General features: G+C 44.4%; 1 protein-coding gene and 1 pseudogene across 1 annotated transcript in view; both read right to left on the bottom strand.

Annotated features, from left to right (window-relative positions):
* The window catches only part of LOC147031217 (uncharacterized), a 66,998-nt pseudogene extending 54,502 nt beyond the window's left edge, over positions 1 to 12,496 (bottom strand).
* Positions 1 to 19,873, bottom strand: part of LOC147031215 (uncharacterized) — a 477,388-nt gene that overhangs the window by 230,301 nt on the left and 227,214 nt on the right. The window lies entirely within an intron of this gene.

Below are 19,873 nucleotides of genomic sequence, written 5' to 3'. Positions count from 1 at the left end.
ATCCAGACGATCCAGACGCCCTCACGACCGGGCTCCAGGCGAACGAAAGTCAGCACGGCGAAGGCGGGCAGGAGAAGTCCCTTGGTGCACTGACCACTCCGCGCGCAGACGCTTTCACACTCAACCACCTTGCACCGAACAACCTCTTGCACACAGATCGTTTCTTTTTGCCAGCACCCCCATTGTGCAGACTGCTTGCATAATTACCCCCCCCCCCCTCTTCAGAGGGGAGCGGGGAGTTCGCCTCCTCGTGACCCTCCCTCTCTCACTGGCCGGTTTTGGTGCGCAAATCGCTCGTAGTCTCTCTCACTGGCCAAAACGAGCGGCAAGTCCATCAATTGGCCCAGGGGCGTAGTGACGTCACGCAGACCCCTTTCCTCCTGCCACGGGCCCTGATTGGCTGAGTGGCAGTCACCCCATCTGTAGCACGCTGAATGGTTGAGGGCCACCACGAGGCCCCTCCTTGAACTCAGCCTTCTTCGAAAGGACCGCGCCTCCAAATGGAAGTTGAGCAACATGGTTCTGCGTGGGCTCCACCTACGTACATGCTGACACGCACGCAGACAATAGCATCAGTCAGAGAGAGGGGGAGGTGATGCTGGCGTTGATGATGGGATAAAAATAAAAGAAAACCCTGACTATTAAAGTCACTCACAGCGCAAGTACATTTATTCACCCATTAAACGCGGGACGGGGATCCTAACTAAATACGCATACTTACCAAAATAACTGAGCTATAGGAACCTGAACGTCTGTGTGCTCATGGCTTCCAGATTCGCAACAGGATGATGTGCCATCCCGTAAGCTCCCTGGAACTATTTTACAGGTGTGCTGAAAACCATCCCTGAGAATATTATGACAAACGAACTACAGTTGGAAGCTGTCTGGGGTTCAACGACGATCCTGAGGAGAGCCCTTGGCACAAAACTTTGAGAACATAATACTTCACAGCTTGGTCCATGAATCGTGACCGCTTACTGAAATAAAGGAGGATACTTGGAGCCCACCCTGGGAGGACTCCATTCCACATTCTGAAAACTCACATATGAAGATCACTGTCTCTGTCTGTCTGTCTATCGCCACACACACACACACACACACACACACACACACACACACACACACACACACACACACACACACACACACACACACACACACACACACACACACACACACACACACACACACACACACACACACACACACACACACACACACACACACACACACACACACACACACACACACACGCCGATATCAGCAATTTTTCAGGAATCGGCAGGTTGGACTTTGTTTACTGACTATAGTACGGAGTGTATACAACCCAGACAGCTTTTTGAGTAGCTTTCACCGAAAAACGTTACTTTTAAATTGACGTTTCAGGGAAATGTTCACAAACATTATTTATTATAAATAGCTGTGTGTGACAGGTGGTAAAAATGGCTCGGTAATTTAGAAAATACCTTGATATGGCAAACGGGTCAGAAATCGGGCGTTATCAATTTTTTTTTGCTTTGAAACTCACAAAGAGAAACACAAATCCGAAAAGCAAATGCTTTAGAAACAGGCGCGAGGGCAAAAGAAAAACCTCTTCAGCCTATGTTGATCTCTGAAAAGCGTTTGATTCAGTGAATCGGAATGCCCTCTGGAGGATTCAGGTCTTCGTGGGGTGCCACCAAAACTGATCAATCTGATGTATGAAATATACTCTGGAACTGGGAGTGCTGTGAGATGTGATACCATCTATGACTTATTTTCCAGTTCTTTAGCTCGCTGTTCGATACCCCCGGCGTGAGCGTAAGCGTCAGGGTGAGCGTGAAAATGTTAAAGTTTTTGGTGCAAGTTATTTAGAAGCCTGCCATTCATTTAATATGTGTACTAGGATGCTGATATTTGGCATGGAGGTTCCTTTTGGGTATACTATTGGTGTAGTGAAGTTTAAATTAAAATAATTTCAAATGTTTTAAATTTTTGACCTGTTTTGAACTTAACTCTTTTGTAGCACATCAACGTTAAAGTTTTTGGTGCAAGTTATTTTTTTAGAAGCTTGCCATTCATTTAATGTGTACTAGGATGCTGATACTTGGCATCAAGGTTCCTTTGGGGAATACTATTGGTGTAGTGAAGTTGAAATTAAAAAATGATTTAAAAAAATTTTTAAATTTCAACCTAAATGGTGTCAAAGCCACCCAATGCTCGCCTGTTTATACTAGACGCTTGCCATTCATTTGATATGTGCACTAGTTTACTGATTACAATAGACAAATACATATATTGCTTTAAAATTATTTGGATCAGACTACACTGCAATGCTTTATAAAAAAATATTATTAGACTAGTCTTTTAAAAACAATAAATGTATAAACAGGCGAGCACTGGGTGGCTTTGACACCAACTCTCTGGTTATGGAGTTTGTTCGGGGTGTGTACTGGCCCCCACACTTTTCAGCACTTGCATGGACTGGATTCTGGGGAGGATGTCGGAGAGACCAAGCTGTGGTGCATCGTTTGGGAATGTCAAGATCTCTGACCTTGATTTCGCAGATGATGCAGTCATCTTTGCAGAGACTCTAGATATCCTTTTGGGAGCCCCTGAGGTGCTGAATGAGGACTCGGAGCCACTGGGATACGGGTTTCTTGGGTCAAAACTAAGATCCAGGCTTTCAATGACATCTTGGATGCTGCTGTCTCCTCTGTACCTATTTGTGGTGAGGATGTTGAGGTCATGGAGAGATTCACTTACCTTGGCAGTGAGCCAGAGGTCATCAGACGTCTGGGTCGGGCATGGGGAGTCATGGATTCACTGGATCATGGGGTGTTGCACTGCCGGTACCTGTGCATGAGGATGAAAGTCTGAGTCTTCAGGTCCTTGGTGCTTCCAGTCTTGCTCTATGGATCAGAGATTTGGACTCTGACCAGGGATCTGAGATGGAGTCTTAATTCCTTTGGTACCAGGTCTATTCGGAGAATCCTTGGCTTTTGATGGTCGGACACTGTGTCCAACGAACAGTTGCTGAGAGAGACTCAAATGAGATTTGTTACCTGCATAGTCCGTTAGTGTCAGCTGCGGCTGTATGGACATGTGGTCATTTTCCTGATACTGATCCTGCTCACCAGGTTCTCTCATCGAGGGAGCCTTGTGAGTGGAGGAGGTCAAAGGGCCGACCGACTCCGTGCCTTATGACTGCAGCAGGTTGATCAGCATCTCAAGGAGATGGAGATTGGCCAGGCATCTGCCTGGGGGATGGCCAGATGGAGGCCCCTGGAGTACCAGCGGAAAGTGGACGCAGCGATGTGTTTTACCGGCGCATGCTCCCATTCCTGACCTGAGGTGAGGTAGAAAGGAAAAGACTGTTTTCTTTTCTCCATACGCTACTTTTATTTTATTTTCAAGTCCCCATTTTATCATTTGCCTCTGAGTGAATGATTGTAAAGTCTGTTGTTTAAGTAAGATTGAATAAGAATGCATGTTCTGGTTAAATCTGCTCTTATGTGCCTTTTTGTTTTCTTGCTTATAAATACTTGCTTTTCAATAATTGCTTGCTTGTGTGTTTGTAATAAATGATTGTTTGTTGCCATTTCCAATCTGTCTTGGTTATCTTTTCCTTTTTTGGTCTGATGCAGTACACAAGGTTAGACGGGACGTTCTACCACAATAATTTTCTTTGTTAGTCACTGCACACTCACTGTAATGCTCGGCAGTAATCCGAGTGTGCGCTGAGGGCATGTGACCCCAATTACCCGGCCGTCCACAGATAAGGTATCACTCGAAGTCGTGTATCCCTGCCCGGATTGGCCGTGGTAATCGGCGTTCATGGTTGCCTAGCAACCTGCGGGTGCATGGAGTTACCTGTGCCCGGCGGCCTCAGAACTGGTGTTCAGGAGGGACGTAAGTGCTCCCCCTTATGGCAAGCCTCAAACCCCGGATCCACGGCAATATTATATTTCAGGAATAGGCCCGATACTGCACAATTAATGGTGTTGTATGTGTTGTGGTTTAATGTATGTGTAAGCACAATAGTTTGTTGTTGTTGTTATTATTGTTATTGATGAGGAAATGCTACTAACGAGCAGTTATTTGAATTTACAGATTTTTCTTCGAGTCACTTCCATTGTTGGTTTTGAGCGCGAAGAGTAGATAGAAGTGTGGCCATGGTGGTGCTTTGACTCTTGCACCCGGTGGTGTATGTTCTGCACCTGCTGGGATGTTTTTTTATTCTGTATGGTTCTGCATTGAGGAATATACTGCTCTTGGAAGAAACCAGTCTCCTGGTCCTCTAGTTATTCTGTTAAAACTCATATGTAACACCCACCAACATGAAGTGTGTGTGTGTGTGTGTGTGTGTGTGTGTGTGTGTGTGTGTGTGTGTGTGTGTGTGTGTGTGTGTGTGTGTGTGTGTGTGTGTGTGTGTAGCTTAAACACTCAAGCAAGCACTCCAACGAAACGGTTAGGAACGGCTGGCTTAGCAGCTATGATGAGCTGATTGGTAATGTAACAACCCCCCCCCCCCCACCGTGCTCACGGTGAACTCATAGCTCGACAGGTAACAGTTACAGTGCCCCATTAGAGTAACACGTTGCTTTTAAACAGAGAATTAAAGCAACATGATCATTCTGGAGCACACTGCACACACTTGTGCAAAATACTGCAATTACTTAATTTCATGTGACAGGAAAATACCTGAGTTCTTCTCCGAATTGACAGCCAAACTCTGCTCGACTCAGAAACGCAACTCACAGAGTTCGGGAACAGCACAATTATTATCACATTTTGGGGGTGTCATGGTGAGAGCTTCCGTTTTGAGTCTGGGACGTCGGTGGTTCAAACTCCGTCCAAGTCATGCCAAATACTTTAAAAATGGTACGTGCTGTTTCTTTACTTGGTGCTCAGCATTTTTCTTGCGAGAGCACAGACAAACAATGCTGGGAAGGCAATGGCAAACCACCCAATATAACCCTTACTAAGAAACTGCTTCAGCAGAACCGACGCTCTGTAAAGGTTATGGTACATCAATTCAAATATCACCGACTAATCCCAAACCAAAATATCAGAATTATAAAATCAACATCTCATGGCATCACCTTCTGCCATCCCATTATACTAAAATGATCGATTTATTGAACTAGAAAGAACAATCAGAGATTTCAGACCTTTGCCAGGATTTATTTTGTGTAGTGTACAGTATTTTGTGTGGCAAATAAATGGAAGGACGTACTAAATGAAAGGTCATTGATTGAAAATGAAAGGTCTAAGTGGTCTTTTCATAAATGTGTAAAGGTTGGAAAAGGTCGAGGTCTGAAAGGGTCTAAAGGGTCGAAAGTGTCAAGAGGGTATTAAAAGGTCAAAGGGGTCCACAGAGAATTAAAAGGTCAAAGGGGTCCACAGAGTCTTAAAAGGTTTGAAAGGTGTGAAGGTCGAATGGCCTAAAAGGGTAGAAAAGAGTCTATAGGGACTTAGGATTTAAAAGGGGTCTTTGAGGTCTAAGGGTTCTAAAGGGTGTAATGGGGTCTAAAGCATCTTCAGGGTTTATAGGATAAAAATGGTCTATGGGGTTCCAAAGGGTCTCAAGGTATCTTGGGGTCTAATGTAATTAATACATGCACTCACGCATTGTGGCCAAACAGACAAACAAACAAACAAAGATATCGTGCATGTTACTTGCGAAATCCATCAAACAAATTTGACCTTAAAGAAATACAAGTCTGAAGACGACAATGGTTCACGAGCGGTATTTGACAATGTAGATTGTTTCAGAAGTCAAGGATGAGACAATGTGATAATGTTTGACCAAGTTTTAAAAATGATCAACATGATGTGGTACGAGTGACGGGTTATTAGCTGCAAAATGTCAAAAACCCGGTTTCGTTCAACAACTTTAAAAATTTGACCTTTGCATAACCTTTAAAGGTCACAAAACAATGTTGTGGACGTTAAAATAAGGAAGCAGGATACGTGCTATAGCTTAATGGAGTTAGTTCGTCGAAGAAGGTCGAAAACCCAGTTCGATTCCCACAACTTTGAAAATTTGACCTTTGTGAACTTTAAAGGTCAAAGGTCAAGGATTATGACCTTTGGTGCAAAACTTCCTCTGGAACATTCCAGGAACAATATAACGTAATATAGGCTATATGGCATTTCACACTCCTCGGATTATCCACTCTTTGATGAAATCGGCGTAAAAACAAACTTGAAAGGGGCGCCACGGGCAAGGTGTTCGAGATAGAGAAAAATGGTTTCAAGACTTTAGGTGGGGAATGACCTCAATATTATGCATAAAAAATATTGTCATCCTAGCTCTCAAAGTTTGGGCGGTTGTATGATTTTTATGTCAAAATTCGAAATTTTCTAAGTTCATGACCTTGTGACCTTGACATTGGGACTAAAATGAAAAATCGAGCTCCTTCGGGCTATGCAGGTGCCATTGGGCTAATCAAATACCGAAACCCCTGCCAGATTCGACAACCCCATCGGGGAAGATGGATTTTTATAAAAAAAAATCGCAATTTTCTAAGTTCGTGACCTTGTGACCTTGACCTTGGGACGAAAATGAAAAATTGAGCTCCGTGGGGCTATGCAGGTGCCATTGGGCTAACCAAATACCGAAACCGCTGTCAGATTCGACAAAACCCCTTGGAGAAGATGCAAATTGAAATTGGCTACCCCCTAAAAACACATGTTTTTTGGCCGTGGCTCCGCCCATAATGGGCGGACCACGCCCATTTTCAGGAAAACAAACTCGATCATGATATAAACCTCCCACCAAAATTTCATCAGGATCGGATCAAAACCCACGGAGCTATGCTCGGGACAGACAGACAGACAGACAGACACACAACAACAACGAATATAGTGGTCACTTATATTTTTCGTGAAAATATTTTTTCATGAACCAAAAACTGCACCTGTGTTCGAAGGAAGCGGTTCACCTTGGCATTTTTAGCTGCGTCGCGTTGCAAACGCTGGCTCTCAGAGAGCTCCGCGTTGTTCTTCTTCTTCTTGTTCTTGTTCTTCTTCTTCTTGTTTTTCTGGTGAAGACAAAACCTTAAGGACGCGGCTCTTGGACACTTGTCCTTGTTAATATAAAATAGGCAAAGCCGAGAAATGACCGAAACCCGTAAGAATTAACATTTCAAATGTTAGGGAACCTTTTGGAATCCTTTGGAACCTTTTAGAATCCCCCCTTGGAACCCATGAAATTTACCCTTCAGAAATACTTTTTGGAACCCATTACAATGACCCGAAATAACACTTTAGAATTACTATTGGGCCCATTGGTCCATTGGACCAAATTTTCATTAGTCTTCAAGGCCTTGTTGCATACCTGCCTGCTGTACTGCTTGAGCATTACTTTCCTTTCACCATGCTCAGATGTGCTTGGGCCAGGGCAGACATGATACTGTTGCGGTTCTCGGAACCGCACGCCTATAACGGATAGTTGTCCCGAGCAGTTATGCCATTAATATACATGCAGATAGACCCCTTCCTTTTGTGTAGTGGGAGGAAAAGGGAGTGCGTTGCGATGGGCTATTAGTTAGGTTTATTACATCATTTCCCCTCCATTCCACTTCCCACTCTTCCTCTTTTCACTCCTGAGGTAAATATGCCTCGCTTGCCCCTCGTCTCGCTTACCACAGCATGACAACCCACGGTACCCTCCCCAACGATCACTTCTGAGGCAAAATCGCAACGTGCACTATGGAGTACACTGGGCTTTGAGCTTCCACACCCGAGGCCAGACATGTGCAGCGTGTCACATATGCTTTTGCACCCAGGTGGGCGGACTCTACCGGCTTCTGGCCGAAGCCCGGCCCAGGATGGCGGACCACGTGGGGGGGTCGGGGCTAGTCGGAACGCTGACATCGGGTTCGGCATGGCCCCTTCCCCGAGCTCCGGGCTCTATAAAACATGGAGAAGTCCTCTGTGAATGTTATGTGAGTGAGTGTGTGTGTGCGTTTCACGCTGTGCCTCCTGTCCTCGACTTCGCCCACGTCTCTCCTCGACAGCCCACCTTCTGTTCCTCGTTTCCGCCCACACGACCTCGCTTCCTACTTTTTGACCAAGCCTCCTGCCTGGTCCCGGCTACCGCTCCACCCTCACCCTCTGGACTCCTCCCTTCTCCATTCAAGCTCCTCCTGTTTGGAACACGATCTCCACACATGCGGCTCTGGCCAGAGCGACGTGGCTATTGTCGTGTGCCACACCAAGGAGCATCCCTCCCCCGAAACACCAAGGTACCGAGAACTATAACCTCAACCCCCCTCCCTCCCTGGCTGCTAAAGTCATTTTCTTCATTGGGGGTTCTTTTTCTGTGTGTGTGTCTGAGTGTGCTGGTGCCTGTCTGTTAAGTAAGCCTGTAGAAGATCTTTTATTGTTGTTACTGTGAATAATCTCGCATCAAGTCTGCACTGTGTCTGCTTAGTAAGTTGCTTGTATAATTGTCGCACCCCCCACACCCTCTCCTCTTTCCCTGCGTTACATACCCAATAAACCTTTCTTGTGCCACATGCTTTTCCTCGCTTGCTGTTCATAAATAATTGTTGCAGAAATGTTCCCAGCTCGCCTTTGTCTTTCCCTCATTGGTCCAGCATGGTTCGAATCCATGTTTAGCCGGGTCTTTATTCAAAACGGTCCGTTCCTTCTCGCCAGTACGTCCTTGGCAGTGTCGCTCAGCTGCATCCGATCCGGAAAAGTGATCCGATCCAGTCGTGTGATCCAGTTCGGACAAGGCCTAATGAGGGCGTGGTTCCCCGGTGGTTAAACCACGTGGTTAATTAGGTAACTTGATTCCATAGCAGGAGGACCCGAGGTCACGTGGTTGAGTTATTGGCGTCCACGGTCGGCTAAGCGACCCGCCTCGTCACGGAATTAATGGCCTACAATTCCGGGGAGTCTGGTGGGAATCGACGTCGCTTCCCCCACCTTGTGGTCTTCTCACCCGACTCCGCCGGCCCGCAACAATATAATCCGACTGAGGCAAGTGATCTCACCATGAAGAATGCATTCTATGCCGTGCTGGAGTCTGTGGTTGATCATTGCCCCAGGAGAGATACTCTTATAATCTTTGGGGATTGAATGCATCGACTGGCAATGAGCAGGATGGTTATAGACATGTTGGTCGCCATGGGTCTGGAACTGTGAACCAGAAGAGCACTAAGTTCCTTGACTTTGCAAAAAGTCATTGACTTAGGGAGGCAGGTTCATTGTTTCAGTGTCCACAGGCTCATCGCTGGACGTGTGGCAAACGAGATTGACCATGTGATCTTTGATGGTTGCTGGAGGATGACCCAGAACTGCAGGGTCTACCGGAGTGCTCCGTTCCTCAATACCCACCACAGGCTTGTAGTAGCAACTTTGAAGTTGCAGCTTAAATCCAGTAGAATGGTATCATTCCAGCCGAGGCAGGATGTTGGCAATCTCAAGAATGAAAGGGTAGCTGATATGTTTGTGAACAGGCTGAATTTGGATTTGGAGGGGGGGGGGGGTCTGTGTGCTTTGGGAAATCCTGAAGAGTTGTAGAGTGCCTTCAAAACCACCATCCTTGATGTTGCCGGTGGATGCCTTGGAACTCAACATCTGGCAAAGAAGAATTTTTGCTCTCGAGGGACACTGGAAACCATTGACCAGAGTCAGAGGGCCAGGTTTAATGGCAGAGCTGAGCTGTTCAGGGAGCTGTGGCATAAAACTGCACGTGCACTAAGGGTGGACAGGGAGGCCAATGTGCGAGGAATCTGTGAGGGGGTAGAGCATCACCTGTGGTCAAGTGATTCTCATCCTGCTTACAGTGGAATTTGTGCATTGCGTTCCTCCAAGCCCATCCTTTTGTGCAATGCAGTGAGAGCGGATGGTGGTGGGCTCTTGGCAGAGGAGTCCGAAATCAAGGCCCACCGGGCCGGTTACTTTGAGCGGCTGTACCAGACTGACCCACTGTTTGTTCAGTTGGATGTCAGGGGTGTTACTAACCATATTGCTGACCCTCTAATCAACTGTGATCCACCTTAGTTCATGGAAAGAGGCTGCAGGGAACTGGTTGAAATGGGATAAACTTACTGCTATCTGTGGCATCCATGGTGAACTTCTCAAAGCTTGTGGAAATGCTGTGCTCACGTCATTGCACGCAGTTCTGTAATGTACTGGAACACAGGCATTATCATCCCAACTGAATGTAAGAGGGGCCTTGTTGTCACTCTCTGTAAAGGGAAGGGTGTTCACCAGGACTGCAAGAACTACCAAGGGGTGATGCTGCTCTCAGTGCCGGGCAAGGTCTTTGCTCGGATAATTCTTGATAGGGTTCGCCACCATCTGCTTGAGCACCAGCTCCCAAAGCAATCTGGCTTTACACTGAAGAGGACAATAATTGACTGTATCCTTGCTCTTCGGGTCCTCACCTAATGCAGACGAGAGTTTCAGCAGGAGCTGCTTTCAGCCTATGTTGATCTCTGCAAAGTGTTCGTTTCAGTGATTCGGGATGTCCTCTGGAGCATTCTTGATCTTCATGGGGTGCCACCACAACGGATCAATCTGATGTCTGAACTACACTCTCTTACTGAGAGTGCTGTGAGATGTGGTGGTACCATCTCTGACTTATTTCCAGTTGTTACTGGAGTTCTTCAGGGGTGTGTACTCGCCCCCACACTTTTCAGCACTGGTATGGACTGGATTCTGGGGAGGATGTTGGAGAGATCAAGCTGTAGTGCATCATTTGGGAATGTCAAGATCTCTGACCTTGATTTCGCAGATGATGCAGTCGTCTTTGCGGAGACTGGATATCCTGTCGGGGGGCCCTTGATGTGCTGAATGAGGAGTTGACGCCATTGGGATTGTGAGTTTCCTGGGTCAAAACTATGATCCAGTCTTTCATTGACATCGTGGATGCTGCTATCTTGTATGTACCTGTTTTTGGTGATGATGTTAAGGTCATGGAGAGATTCACTTACCTTGGCAGTGATATTCATGTCTCTGCTGGCTGTGAGCCAGAGGTCAACAGACATCTGGGTAGGGCCTGGGAAGTCATGCATTCACTGGATCATGGAGTGTGACACTGTTAGTAGAGGAGCCCAGAAGGTTTATTCAAGTGAAAAGCGCTGGAACGTTTGACCTCATGTGCTGATGGAGTCATCCACTGACATCACAAAAATGCATTGCAGCCGGGTCTGAGCCGTGGCTTTTCCCCCGAAATCACTCAATTAGTAATGCCATTACCGAAAAACCTAATTTCCTCAATATCTAACAAACTGCATGATAATATCATGAATAAGGTGTCCATACCGATGTTTTCATGGTCAATCATTACCCTGATGCTATGCATATTGCTAGAAAATGTATAGTTCACCGCGTAAATGCATGGTTCGTCCATTAAATTAGCAACGACATTACCAAAACCTCACTATCTGTAAAACTGTGCAAGATAATTTCACAAATAAGGTGTCTATACAGATATTTTTATGGTCGATCATTACCCTGACACCTCTGTTATTACTGGGAAATGTGTAGTTTACCATGTAAATGTGTAGTCCACCCGCTTATTAAACGACACCATTACCGAACAATGATATATGGAAAACTTGCAAATGTGCAGTTCGCAAAATTAACTTGATGTTCCCTTGGCATTACAAGTCTTCTCTATCACTTTCATCACTCTCTTCACTGTCCTCACTCCAAGCATTATCTGACTCTTCCTCATCTACTGAATTATCTTCCACGCCATCCCCATCATCCTCATGTGGGTCTGTGAGGGACTCTGGAACTGAACTTCCTGGATACCAGTCTGGTTCAAAGCAGTTTTGAGACAACTTCCATCCATAGTCTGTCGAACTCACCCCACCAGTTGGATCTGTCTCATCAGCTCTCTTCCAGATTCTAGCCACATAGTACACCCTTTTCATACGATTACCAAGTGTCCTGGTGCACGGGGGAAGAGAGGCACAGTTTATCTTCTTTATTCTGGCAAGGGGCAACTTTTGGTCACCACCACCCAATCGCATGAACGCCTTGTATCTGGCTTCATTAATGTCAGAGGTTTTGATGTCATACAGCATGCAGGCAAAGGATGTAACAGCTTGGACGTCTACCTCCTCAGCTGTTAGAGATCGCAATGCCATCACATGAGCTGCATCTGACTCCATCCGCTGGAAGGGCTTCACTTTGCCCTTTCTGTGGAAACACGATGTGAAATCACGGCCAGTCAAGGGATGAAGGCCGATTAGTGCTTCAGTGATACCAGTCTGTTTCTTCTCAAGAATGTCAGCTAGTTTAGTGACATCAATGTACCTTTGGTGTTGCCAGATCCATAGTCCATGATGATGTTTATCCCTTCCGACCTTCCAGAAAGCCCAAGCAGAATGATGAAGACGTCCGTATCAGTGGACCTTACTAGAATGTTACCAGTGGAAATGTTGTTTGCGTGAAAGGCAATGAGTGTGTCAGCTTCTTCATGTCGACATTGGAGGTGATTCGGTTCCTCTATTTGCAGCACATCATCCTCGTTGTTCTTCATCTGCATACACACACCACCATGTGAAGCAAACAGTGTTTTTCTTCCAATAATTGAACCATGTTAGAGCTTCTTCCATTCCTCCATTACAAACTGGGCAAACTCTTCCTTGAATGATCCACTTTTGAGTAATTCTGTGCCATTCTGTCGCTGAGCCTGGTCAGGTCCAGTAATGATGAATGATTGAGGAGTAGTTGAACGACGCAGGTTTCGCTCGGTATCTTTGACTGAATGTGACTGGTACTTGTCGAGCACTAAATGAATTTCCTCCCCACGATACAAACATACTTTTGCCAAAAGATCCTTTGCCATGGTTGCATATGCGGACTTCCTGTACTGTAGCACGGTTTCATGGAGGATAATACCACCATCAACCACTGCTTCTGTTATTGGGGGAAGACTGTTGTCATCGAGATGCACTTCCTGTCTGCTTTCAAGTTTCTTTGTGAGATCTGCCTTGTCCGTCTTCAGGGGAGTTCCATCGCTATGGGCAAGAGAAAGTGATACTTCAGTAACCGGGTCGCTAAGAATGTGATGCAGAACAAGTGCATCGCTTGTCTCGGCAGCAACAGCTAAGATTCGTCTAAAGACATATCCGACTCGCTCTGCTGCATTCGCTCTTCGTGCTGCGGTCTGAGATTGCTTCACATTCTCTGCAGCAAAGTTCAACATTTTGATCCTTGTCACTGGCTTCAGAAACTGTGAACCATCGTCTACACACCCATCCTCGAACTGAAGTCGAAGTTTTTCCCCCGTTCCAGTGTTCCAAGTAGGAATGTTTTGGTCTCTTCCTTTGCTGCTCTCTATGATGACACATTGATGAGATCAGCAGGACAACAAGTGGCAAATTGGTTGCATGTGCTGTCCAAGGTGTTGGAGCGGGCATTCATGTCAGCATTGTCACGTTCAATTCTCCATTTCCTCTTCCGCTTTTGTCCACAAAAAAGACATTCCTGTCCAAGGACGCCCCTCGTGCTGGTAGAAGGATGATCGGAACTTGAATGAGTGGTCTTCTGAGGTGGTTTAGATGGTTCTGTGCTTGGAGGTGCTCCTCTCTTAACAGCACAGAATCGACTGAGGCAAACTGAGTGGTAATATTTGCCTTTTGGGCCCTCAGCTGTTCTGATCTCTTCCGAGGTGTTCGAAAACTTGTCACTTTGAATTGCCTTTCGCCGTCTAGCAGCATTTTTGGCTGTTTCCCAGTTGCTGGAATTGAAACACTTCAGGGCACATTTCATTTCTCCTCTTTCTTTGCAAATTATACAAACGGCAAATTATACAAATTATATTTACAGATCATTTGCCATGATCTGTAAATATCAAAAAGGGACAGAGACCAATGCATTATTTGCCATATTGTAACAAAAGACAGAGATGGTACGACTCCAGTCGGCAACTTTCAGGGTGAACTCAACATTTTCAAGCACTCGAGTTTCACCAATATTTCATTGAGGCATTGAAATATTTCACCAAAAAAACATGCAGAAAGACACCTTATTTGTGATATTATCATTCAGTGTTTTTCAGATATTAATGAAAATGGGTTTTTCCGCAATGGTGTTGCTTACTGAGTGGGTGAACTAAACATTTACAGGGTAAACTATACATTTTCCAGCAAAAATGCGGGTGTCAGTGTAATGATTGACCATGAAAATATAGGTGTAGACACCTTATTCGTTATATTATCGTGCATATTTTTCCAGATATTGAACAAAATAGGTTTATCGGTAATGCCGTCACTAATTGAGTGATTTTGGGGGGAAAGCCACGGGTCAGACCCGGCAGCAATGCATTTTTGTGATGTCGGTGGATGACCCCATCAGCCCATGAGGTCAAACGTTCCGGCGCTTTTCACTTGAATAAACTTTCTGAGCTCCTGGACGATGTCAGTACCTGTGCAGGAGTACGAGAGTCCAAGTTTTCAGGTCCTTGGTGCTTCCAGTCTTGCTCTCTGGATGTGAGACTTGGACTATGACCAGGGATCTGAGATGGAGTCTTAATTCCTTTGGTACCAGGTCTCTTCAGAGAATCCTCACCTCTCACTGGTCAGACTTTCTGTCCCATGAGCGATTGCTGAGAGAAACTCAAATTATATTTCGTTACCTGCATAGTCCGTGAGCATCAGCTGCGTCTGTATGGACGTGGTTCATTTTCCTGATGCTGATCCTGCTCACCAGATTCTCTCAGCAAGGGAGCCTTGTGGGTTGAGGAGGCGAACGTGATGACCACGTGCCTCGTGGTTGCAGCAGATTGATCACCATCTCAAGGAGATGGGGATGGGATGGGCATCTGCCTGGGGGATGGCCAGACAGAGGCCCCTGGAGTACTGGCCGAAAGTGGATGCATCGACACGCATCTGCGTATGCTCCCTCCCTGACCTACGTTGTTGACTTTTAGGTCTATTTCGATCTCATAAATAATTGATGGTTGAATTCAGTGACCTGATGTGCAAATCCTCTTCATATTTCAAGTGAATCAGATGAAAATTTCCAATTTTGAAATCCAGCCTATGTTGATGTTTTGGCCGATGCTGACCTCAAAAATAATTGGTAATTGAATTTGTTGACCTGATGTAGAACTCCTCTTCAAATTTCAAGTTAATCGGATGAAAATTGAAGAATATATAAATCTCATCCAAGTTGTTGACGTTTTGGCCTTTGCTGACATCAAAAACAATTGGAAGTTGAATTCACTGACCTGATCTGCAAACCCTCTTCAAATTTCAACTCAATTGGATGAAAATTCAGGATTTTAGAAATCCGACAAATATGTTGAACTTTTGACTTCAAAAACAAGAAAAAGAGCAATCAGATTGCATACACTCACCAGGACTTGTTTTTTGTGGTGTGTGGACTGGTGTTTTATGTAACTAATCATAGACATAACTATTGAAACTGTCACCAATAACCGATTTTAACATGCTGCACTGCATATTCCAGTTACCACCAATAAATTATTTCATGTTTGTTACCTCTGCCACCGAAGGTGAAGGATGTTATGTTTTCACCCCTTTCTGCCTATTTGTCTGTTTGTCTGTTTGTCTGTTTGTCTGGGTGCAGGCTATCTCAAACAGTTGCGGACGAATCCGGATTAAATTTTGTGGACAGGTTCGGTGTTTGACAAGGATGAACTGATTCGATTTTGTTGAAGATCTGGATCTGGATTTGACTACTCAAATTTTTTTAAGTGATTCTTCGCCATTGAGAGAAAGGGCAAAACCGATATATCGCACGGTATCTCAAAAAGTCGTGGACGGATTCAGATGAAAGAAGTTGTGTGTGTGGCAAGGACGAAATGATTCGCTTTCGGTGAAGATCCGAATCCGGAGCGAGATACGAAAATTATTTAATTTTAAAAGTGATTCTTCACCATTGCGAGACAGGACCAAAAGCGATATAGTAGTACTGTATAGCATGATATTTTAAAAATGTGTTGGGCCCGATATGTTGTTGTGGTTCAGGCATTACGTGGTGACGGCTTACACTCAACCGAGTGCCCCTAAAGTTTATAATGTACTAGACGACTGGTGAACCCGTTAGATTCCCGTTGTGACAGCAGTTGATGAAAAAAATCATTTCAAGAAAAAAAGAAAGATAGCTCCAGCAAACTATACCGCCGAGGTTGTTTGCATTGATCAAATTCTTCCGAAAGTACTTGCTGAATCGGGAATTTATTTTTCAATAATTGTTTTTGTTTCCCGATTTGAACAAAACTTGATACTGCACACTGCAGGAGAATGGTGAGTTATGTGGGCTGAAAATGTTTATGCTATCGTGTATCGTTTTGGCTGTATTTCGGTAACATACATACAAACATAGAAGATGAGAGTTTTAGTTATATACTTGATGACCCATGAACCCGTTGGGTTCCTGTTGTGATAGCGGTTGATAAAAAAAATAATTTCAAACAAAAAACAGAAGATATCTCCAGCTAACTATACTGCTAAGGTTGTTTGCGTTGATCAAATAATCCGGAAGAGTACTTGACTGAATTGGGAATTGATTTTTTAATAATTGCTTTGTTGCCCGATTTGAACGGAACTTGATACTGCACACCGCAGGATAATGGTGAGAAAGGTGGGCTGAAAATTTTTGCACTGTCGTGTACCGTTTTAGCTTTATTTCGGGAACATACACATATACATACATAATGAGAGTTTTAGTAATATATATATATATATATATATATATATATATATATATATATATATATATATATATATATATATATATATATATTTCATCAATAATATTTATTTTTTCATTTCATTTATTTTTATCTAAATATTTCCGATATTTCATTCATATATATATATATATATATATATATATATATATATATATATATATATATATATATATATATATATATATATATATATATACATACACACACGCACACACAATTAAACCAATAATATTAATTAAATAATTTACCTCAATAAATAATTAATTCATTATATTTATCATATCCAATGCAATCAAAACATGTTGACACGAAAGGCAACCAAACTGAAACAAAAAAGTCACGATGGAGTCTAAAGACATTCTCCCAAGACCTGATAAAACAATCAGCCAAATATCCCCTGTTCAATATGATGGAAAAAAACCTTTTCAGCACGTTCCACAAAATCATCCTTCACTGAGCAAATTCTTGCAAATCTAAGTAGTTGATGAAAAGACACTGTAACCCATTTTAATTGGTACATTGCTACCTGGAAAGGTGTACAAGACTACAGGGAAACTGAAATCATCAACTTTATGATATGCACTTGTACTAAAACCATTCTGTCCAACTCTAACCAACACACCCAGATATGCATCGACTGCACAAACATTATCACTCCTGTTTACAATCAGGCTATCTGGATAAAACTTGTGAAGCTGCCAATCAAAAAAATTATAGTTAACCACACAAATATCATCGATATAACGACATGTATGAGATAATAATTTAGCTAATGCGAATTTTTTCTCCTTCATCAGTTTCTGCATGAATGAAAATTCACAGAAAATAAGGAAAATGTCTGCAAGTTGGGGGCTACAATTCCCACCCATGGGAATACACTTAACCTGTTGAAGCATTATCCCACAAAAATAAACAAAAGTATTACATAAAATAAAATTAACAGCATCCTCAAACTTCTGCTTATCAAAACAAGGAAAACTTGCACACTTATTTTTTGAAAAGAATGCTCGATCAAACCGGACACACAAAAACTTATTAAAAGAGTTAAAAACCTTGTCAGTTACTTTGAAGAGTGAATCCTGCACTAGTACTAAATCCAACTACAGTATATGTCTTCTTCTTCTTCTTCTTTCGGCTGCTCCCGTTAGGGGTCGCCACAGCGGATCATCCGTATGATCCGCATCGTGATTTGGCACATGTTTTACGCCGGATGCCCTTCCTGATGCAACCCTGGTCACCTCTTACGACACAGGGCTACAACTACAGTATATGTATAAATATATATATATATATATATATATATATATATATATATATTTTTTTAATGAATATATATATATATTTTTTTTTTTAATGAATATATATATATATATATATTTTTTTTTTAATGAAAATATATATATATATATATATATATATATATGTTGTTGTTGTGGCCAGGAGTCTAGATGAGAAGGCCACAAAGGGGGGAAGCTATCTTGGGTTTCCACCAGACTGCCTGGAACCGCAGGCCATCGCACATGGATAACTCCGTGACGTGGCAGGTCGCCAACCGAATGTGAACACCAATAACTCAAGCATGTGACTTTGGGTCCTCCGTCTAATATCGGTGACCGAAAAATAATGTGACCTAATTACCGGGGGACACGCCCTCGGTACACCTTGCCCAAACCAGATCAGATGCAGCCGAGCGACACTGCCAAGAAACGTACCGGCTAAATGGAACGGATCGTTGGTAATAAGGTCCCGGCTAGGCTAAGATATGGATCATGCTGGATCAATGAAAGAAAAGACAAAAACGGGCTGGAAACATTTCCACACAATTATTTATTTCAGGCAGGCGAGGAAAAATGTGTGGCACAGTGAATAGATTTATTGTTGTGTGTAAGTAGGGATAGAAAGAAATGTGTGGTGCGACAACAAAACAAGCAACTTACGAAAGCAGACACAGAGCAGGCCCATCCCGAAATAATTCTTCTGCACTCTTACCTGAAGTGAGGACAGGTGCCATGACACACACACACACACACACACACACACACACACACACACACACACACACACACACACACACACACACACACACACCCCAATGAAGAGGGGATAATGAGTAAAAAGGAGAGGAGATGAGGCTAAAGGTCTCATAATACCTTGCACAATTGACCGACCATGCCACCCAGTAAATTTTGAGGGGATGCTCCGCTGAACCACCCTCCTTGATCGTTGGTGTGTTGTCTCCTGCTTGGCTTGCAGTGTTTGCACCGATCCAGAGAATGAGCGCGACCATCAGGCGTGAGGGAGGGACTTTAGGTGGAGCCAGCGGCAAGTCGGTGGAGAAGGCAGAGTCGAGAGCGAGTGGGCAGAGTGGCAGACAGGTTGAGGTGGGTGGGTGGAGCCAGCAGCAGGCGGAGTCAGGTGAGTGTGTAGAGCCAGTGACGAGGGTGTGATGAAGAAGACAGCGTGAGGCAGGCGCATGCAGAAACTGCTCCAAAGCCAGGCAAAGAAGATGAGGATGACCACGACTCTCTGGATGGCTTCACGATCCGTCATTTGTAGGCCTTGCGGTGCAGCGTGAAGTGCCGCCCCAAAGTGATGCGTCGTCACCCGAATCGTGCGCTCCCATTGGGTCCCAGCCACCACACAACCCGGCCATCATGGCCGGAAGCAGCCTCACTGGTGCATCTGGCAATACCTCACAGAGCTGTGCCAATCGTCTCGCTCCAAACACCGCAACATGAATCGCCTCGCACGGAACTCCCACGCCATGCTCCGGCGAATTGCCGAGGGCAGCGCTGGTCCCGCATGCCCACCCGAGCTCCCCCGGCAAGCTGCGGTTGATGCCGATCAATGCGCTTGTCCCGTCCGTACATCATGCGGCCCGAGCGATCCAGGCCGTACAGCATGCCTCTACTTGGTGGCAAGCTGCATCCATGCAGAGGTGAGAGAAAATATCTGCCATCCGCAGGAGATATTGGTGGCCGTGGTGGTGAGTGAAGAATCGATGGTAAGATGCCGTCATGAACCAGTGCACAGACTCGAAAAAAGATGTTCTCTATGCATGTCCTGTACAATGTGATTGTAAGATGCCATTGTAATCAGCACGCAGACTCGAATGAAGAGGTGCACTATTCGTGCCCCGTTCTGTGCTGTGATAAAATGCCATTGTAGTCAGCGTGCAGACCCAAATGAAGA

This window comes from Eptatretus burgeri, chromosome 3 (assembly GCF_056783735.1).
Source record: "Eptatretus burgeri isolate ZD-2024b chromosome 3, Ebu_testis_v1, whole genome shotgun sequence".
Lineage (NCBI taxonomy): Eukaryota > Metazoa > Chordata > Myxini > Myxiniformes > Myxinidae > Eptatretus > Eptatretus burgeri.
Note: the sequence above shows the minus strand (reverse complement) of the source record. Positions and strands in the feature narration are given on the sequence as shown.